Source organism: Dromiciops gliroides, chromosome 4 (assembly GCF_019393635.1).
Source record: "Dromiciops gliroides isolate mDroGli1 chromosome 4, mDroGli1.pri, whole genome shotgun sequence".
In the NCBI taxonomy this organism is placed as follows: Eukaryota; Metazoa; Chordata; class Mammalia; order Microbiotheria; family Microbiotheriidae; genus Dromiciops; species Dromiciops gliroides.
The window spans coordinates 362,065,873-362,073,230 of record NC_057864.1 but is presented as its reverse complement, the minus strand read 5'-3'; positions in this window follow the sequence as shown (position 1 = coordinate 362,073,230).

Below are 7,358 nucleotides of genomic sequence, written 5' to 3'. Positions count from 1 at the left end.
GTTTAAATGGGACTTACAATTGAAGGAAAATATGATCTCTGACCTGGAGTCAATGACAGAGAGCTTAAACACCCCTCACTTTTATGGTAGTAGAGAACTTTGGGAATGGGGTGAAATGTAACAGACCTTGTCTTCAGACATTTGGGGTAAGGGTAATCAGGTAATCATTCTCACACAGGCAAGGGGTACAAGCTGTGCAATACTGAATTCAAGGTTTAACAATCAAGCCAGTTGAGCTAGAAAATAGAGTACACGAAGGAGAATCATGTGAACCAAGTCTGAAAAGGTAGACTGGGGCCAGATTGCAAACAAATGTCAAGCTGAGGAATTTGTATTTTATCTTAGAGGCATTATGAAGCCACTGAAGATTCTTGAACAGGGTAGTTATATAGAGAGATAAATAGACACAGACATAGAGACAGATAAAAATAGAGAGATAGATGAGAGAGAGAGAGAGAGAGAGAGAGAGAGAGAGAGAGAGAGAATTCCAACAACTTTAGGAAGATTATTTTGATAGCTATGTAAAGGATGGATTAGAGGAAGTCTGGAATCAAGGATACCAATTAGTAAATCACTGAAATATTCCCAGATGAGGGACCATAAGGACATAAAGTTGGTGGTTCCTTTCTGTTAAAAAAGAAAAGGGGATGGATGTGATAAGTGCGGTGAATACAGAACTGAAAAGACTTAGCAACTGATTTGATATGGGGATAAAGATAAAAGAATTAAGGAAAATTCCAAGGTTCAAAACCTGCATTACAGTAGTACCCTCAATGAAAATAGAAAAGTTAAGAGGAAATTAAAATTCTTACTGGTACTAGAGGGAATGAGCATGTATTAAGTACATGCTAGGTGCCAGATGTTTTACTAAGCACTTTACAAATATTATCTCATTTGATTCTCATAAACAATCCTAGGAGGTTGATTCTATTATGCTCTCCATTTTACAGATAAGAAAACTGAGGCAGACAGAGGTTAAGTGACTTGCCCAGAATCATACAGCAAGTAAGTGTCTAAAGGACACTTGGAGCTTCAGATATTCCTGATTTCAGGCTCAGGGCTCTATACAATGTACCACATAGCTTCCTCTAACTTATCCTCCATCTAGGGCATAACTATAAATCTAATTGTTTTAGACATTAAAAACCCAATCCTAAAGAGAGATAAAAAGGTACCAGTTTCCAGTACAGATGAGTTATAGGACATTTTTTAAGGTGCAGAGGAAATACTATACAAAGAAAAGTTTCTACTTCTCCACTCCTTCAAATACAAAAACTTCTGGTGTTCAAAGTCCTTTATAAATTGCCACTCCCCCACCCCCAGGCCCTTTCCAGTCCCTTACTTTTCCAGACAGTGACACTGACCTTCTTGCTGTTCCAGGAATAAGATACTTCATCTCTCTTGGCTCCAGGCATTTTCTTTGGCTGTTCCCCATGCCTGGAATGCTCTTTTTCCTCATCTCCATCTCTTGACGTCCCAACTAGAATCTCATATTCTACAGAAAGTCTTTCCCAATTCCTCTTAATTCTAGTGCATTCCTCTTATTTCCAATTTTTCCTGCATGTATGTGTATACATATATATATATATAAATACATACACACATATATATATATAAATACATACATACATATATATATATATATGGAGAGAGAGAGAGAGAGAGAGAGCGCTTTTTTGTACATATTTACTTGCTTGTTGATGCCTTCATTAAGCTCTTAGCTTCTTGAGAGCAAGAGACGTTTTGCCTCTTTTTGTATCTCTACCTCTTGCCACAATGCCTGGCACATAGTAGGTGTTTAATAAATCCTTATTGACTGCTGACAACTGACAAGATTCCAAGAGACCACAAATGGCTGACCAGTTACTTCCATGTTGTCTCCTTCAATAGAAGAGCTCCTTTAGGCAGGGACTAACTTGGCCTCTTTTTTAATCCCCAGGGTTTAAGCACAGTGCCTGGCACTTAATAGGTGCTTAACAAATGCTTATGGACCAACTGACTATCCTTTAGGACATGTTAAGAAGTTCTTCAATCAAATGATAGAATTATAGGGCAGTTAACCACTGGCTAGCTGAAGAATCAGCCATACCCTAGTGACCTTTAAAAAGCAAAGTTGTAAAGCTGAGCATAGTGGAGCAGCTCTCAAAACAGACACCAGCTCCAGCAGAGAGCAGACCAGAGTCCCGCTGAAGAGTAAAGAGAGCTAAAGTCAATCCTGGCATTCTTCAGTGGTACTATTGAATCTGCAGCATATTAAATTAACAATAATAGCTTGAACTTAGGACATAGCATGAAACATAAGATTGAAAACTAGTAAATTATTTAAACCAGAAACATGGCAAAAGGGAAAACTGAAGGATTGTTACAAGTGTTGCCCTCTCTTCCTCAAAACATTAAAAGAACTAAAAGAAAGTATAATGAATATAGAGCTATTTACCTCTTCTCTCTTCTTTTCCCATCTAACTCAGAACATAAAGTTTATGTATCCCAAGAGGTATGCATGCATTGAGATAGTTATTTGAGATACTGGGGTGGGGGGGGGAGGGACTTCAGGAAGAAGGCAGCCAGAAGAGAATAGGATTGTGCCACGTTTTATCTACATTTTGCACCAAGGATTTAGTGTTTGAAGATTGGACTCTAGATACTCATTGCAGCCTAGTCCAGCCCAAGAAATTGTTAGAGATGATGTCCATGATGCAGAACCATGAGTGGCAGGGAGTACAAAAAGAGATTTCTCCTCCCCCATTCTGCCTTGCTTACCCAAAACTCAATGCTTTGGGGAGACTGAGAGTAGCAGATCAAGAGAGAAACTATGCGAAGGGGTTCTGTAAGATCAGTGATAAAAGTGAATGTAGGAATCACATATCCCTTTGGGCTAATAGTAGCTGTTAAGTATTTCTACGTGTTTCCTTCCTTCTTCTAATAAAACTTTATCCTGCAATATTGTGAACTGCATATTTGCAAGTGAGGAATAAGCCTCTGTGTACTGGGAACTGCCAACAAGAAAGTGAGAAAATACCCCCAAGTGTACCTAGACCCTTAGTGTCATGAACTCTTCTTCTCACAAAACTTAAAAAGGCCTAGCATGCTAGATAAATTGTTTTTTAAATAGTTATAGCATTTTTTCCAATTACATGTAAAGACAATTTTTAACATTCACTTTTTTTAAAACATTGAGTTCCAAAATTTCTCCCTTCCCCCCGCCAAAATGGTAAGCAATCTTATATAGGATATATGTGTGTGTGTATATATATATATATATATATATATATATATATATATATATACATGCAATCAGGTAAAACATTTCCATATTAGTTAAGTTGTAAAAGAAGAAAGAGAACAAAAGGAAAAAAACATGAAAAAATAAAGTAGAAATAGTAGGATTCAATTTGCATTCAGAAATCAGTTCTTTCTCTGGAAGTGGATAGCATTTTTCATCATGGGTCCTTTGGAATTGTCTTGGATCCTTGTATTTCTGAGTAGCAGCACTCTTTGAGTATTTATGGTTTGAAACCTAATGGCTTGTTTTATATGTGTAACAAGTCTCTGGCCAATGAACTTCCATCCTCAGTGCATGTACAACACACTCTTCCTGCTGTTCCCACACTTGGAAGAGATTGGAGAGCCTGCTTCCAGAAAGATATAATAACATTTAACAATAAGGCCCTGTTCCCCAATTCAGGGTATACTCAGTTTTGGGGATTGTTTCCAAGCCCCTTGTTGAATGCAGAAGAAAAGCCTTTCAAATGGCTGTTGAGCCAGCATTGAGAATGCTTTGAAACAACAGTAACTGACCAAGGCATTTTTGTTGGAATTTTCTTGGTATCTTTGAGATAGCTTGTTTTTGTTTTTACAGGGCAATGAGGGTTAAATGACTTGTCCAGGGTCACGCAGCTAGTAAGTGTCAAGTGTCTGAGGTAAAATTTGAACTCAGGTCCTTCTGAATCTAGGGCTGTTGCTTTTATCCACTGTGCCACCTATCTGCCCCAGGAGTTTTCTTGTCAAACATTCTGAAGTGGTTTGGCATTCTCCAGCTTATTTTACAGATGAGAAATTGAGGCAAACAGGGTTAAGTGACTTGCTCACAATCACATAGCTAGCAAATGTCTGAGGGTGGATTTGAACACACAAGGGATGAGGAAAGAGGACACTCACGGTGAATGGCTTCATTTTTTTCCGTAAAATATGAATCAAGTTTCTCAGCTTAGAGAGTTGGGGAGGAGGAGCCATGGAAAATCAGACAAGAAAGTAAAAGGTTTAAAAGAGCCACTGTTGGGGGCAGCTAGGGGGCACAGTGGATAAAACACCGGCCCTGGATTCAGGAGGACCTGAGTTCAAATCCGACCTCAGACACTTGACACTTATGAGCTGCGTGACTCTGGGCAAGTCACTTAACCCTCATTTGACCCTCAAACAAAAAAAAAAAAGAGCCACTGTGAAGAGAGGAATAGTAAATTCATAAGGGGGATATAGTAGGATTGCCTAGCAGCAGTGAGGGCCCAGCTGAGGTTATATAACATAAATTTTAGTGGCCCCAGTAAGAATGGTTGTGTGATTTTTCTCCATTTCTTTAAGCTGCATGTGTGGAGGAGTGAATGTGGTGAATATTGGGAATTATGCAAAGCTGAGTCTTTGTAGGGCACAATTAGTAAAATTACAAAAGGCCTGGGGAAGGACACAGCATACAGTTGAATTGTCTCACCAAGGGCTCAAGATGGAGAAAAGAGGAAGGCAGGGGAGATGACATGGGAGATCACTGAGGGGTTAAGGGATTAGAAGTCACAGTGTAAAAGAAGAGTAGATTATGGTCACATGAGGGTACTTTGGAATTCTTAAACATGGAGGTAAAACATTTGTGGGTGATGGCAAGATAAAGACTATGGCCATCTTTGTGTGTGGCTGAGGTGAGGTGGGTGACTAGGTCATGGGAAATGAATAGGATAAGGAACTGAGTAATTATAGTGTTTGAGGGAGAGTCTATAAGTAAATTGACAACCCCTAGTATGAGTCTAAGAGTTGCGGAGGAGAGAAAAATTGTGAGCCATGTTTCAAACTCATTAAGGATAGAAGAGGAGTGACCTAAAGGTTGAAGTCCCTATCACAGTGCCAGGCACATAGTAGGTACTTAATAGAATCGTTTCCTTCCTTTCTTCCTTGAGCCAATGATGTTCTTAGAATCAAGCAACTATCACCTAGATTGCCTGGGGTGTAGTGTTGAGAAATTCTGGTGGGGCAGCTAGGTGGCACAGTGGATAGAGCACCGGCCCTGGGTTCAGGAGGATCTGAGTTCAAATCTGACCTCAGACACTTGACACTTACTAGCTGTGTGACCTTGGGCAAGTCACTTAACCCTCGTTGCCCCGCAAAAAATTTTTTTAAAAAGAGAGAAATTCAGGTATCCAATTGAGGATACCACTGTCATAGAAGTAAGGTGAACAACACCAAATTAAATAGGACCTACCATGTGAGGACCCATTCTTCATTGTTTGGTTCAGACTAGCTGGTCATACAAATCAGACCAGTTAGCTATCTAAAACATGCATTACAGGATACTCCTAAGTTGTACTGCTCATTCCATTTAGGCCAGCTCTGATCCTAGATGAACTTAAGCTTCCAGACAGTTTGAGTTTTTTCCTAGCTGAAAATATTAGCACAAGACTACGTACACAGACAAAGCACCTGCTACACATGTCAACCAACACTACTCAAGCAAATATCACCTTACTAGGCAAGGAGCCAATGACATGTGTTAACCTAAACTGTGAACTTTCCATTACAAAGTTGTCGGTGTGGAATTCAAAGTTAAAGTGACCTACAAAGATTTATGTTTGAAGTATGAGTTCTGTGTACTCAATACTAACTAATAATTGTACTCATACTATTTACTCTACTAACTAATTACTTTGTCTTTTTTTTCTAGAAAAGGTGGTTCTATTGGGAGAGAGCCCCCAAATTAAGAATATGGTTAAAAGAAAGATGACTACCTGCCTATAGGAAAAATTAGGCAACAATATCTATTGTGATGAATGCTAAAAGAAATAGAAGTTCTCAGTTGTATCCATATCCCTGTGTATATGTGTGTATGTATGTATATGTACACATATATGAATATATGTACAAATATAAATATATATGCATATATCTCCAACATCAGTCTTTATTACAAATTCTAGCCCCACATTATTAATTATCCACTGGACATTTTGAGTTGGATATCCCTCAGCAAGTCCAACATAGAATGCATTATCTTTTCCCTATAACCCAACTTCTCTTCAGACTTCTCTATTTTTTGTCAAAACTACTACCATCTTGGTGCAGTGGCTAGAGTACCAGAGTTCAAATCCGGCCTCAGACACTTAACACTTACTAGCTGTGTGTGATCCTGGGCAAGTCACAAATTGCCTCACACACACAAAAATAGTACCGCCATCCTTCTAAACAGTCAGGTTCACAAAATCTCAGTCTTGCTTACCTTCTCACTGTCCTTTACTCCCTTATAACTAATCAATTGCTACGTCTTGTCCATTCTATTTCCATGGCATCTTTCACATTCATCACCTTATTTGCACTCACATCATAATGATAAATGCAAATCTTAAAAATGTGAGGTCAAACTTGGGTTTCAAAAAATTAATTTCATAAGTACAAAATGAGGGAACACATAGCTTGACAGTAGTTTATCTTCAAAAAGAGGAAAGAGAGATTTACTGATTTACAATCTAAATATGAGTCAACAGTATGAGACTATGGAACTGATGAAAATTTTGGATGTCAAAGGGCTTTAAATTCATACCATAGGAGGATCAAATTAAGGAACTGGGTGTGTTTTCAGTCCTGGACAGGATATCAAAGTAACTAATGGCACTCATAATATGATATCCTTGTCTAAGAACCAGTGAACTGATAAGTTAGTTAAGGAACTAAACCCATATCAACACTGACTTTCTCAGTATAAATGAAACCTAAAGACATAAAAGTTATAGTTACATGGAAGAATGGTTTATTAATTCTTATATAGGTAAAATTTTTTAAAAGTTAGGGTAGCTGGCTAAATCATATCCTCAAAGGTAATAACAAATGTCAATAAATGGGATTTAACATATTATAGTTCTTATGATGAGTATAGGCCAGGGGACCAGCATGGACACACTTAGAGCTTATATCCAAAATTTGTCATGGAAGAAGTATATAAATTCTATAAAGAGCCTACAAATCAAGTCAGTATAATAATTGGTGACATCAATATGAAGGTGGACACATGGGAAATTGGAGAAAATATGTTGGAAAATATTATTATAGATTAAGAAATTAAAGAGGTTGTAAGCTACTGAGAAACCTCATGTTTGCATACTGTA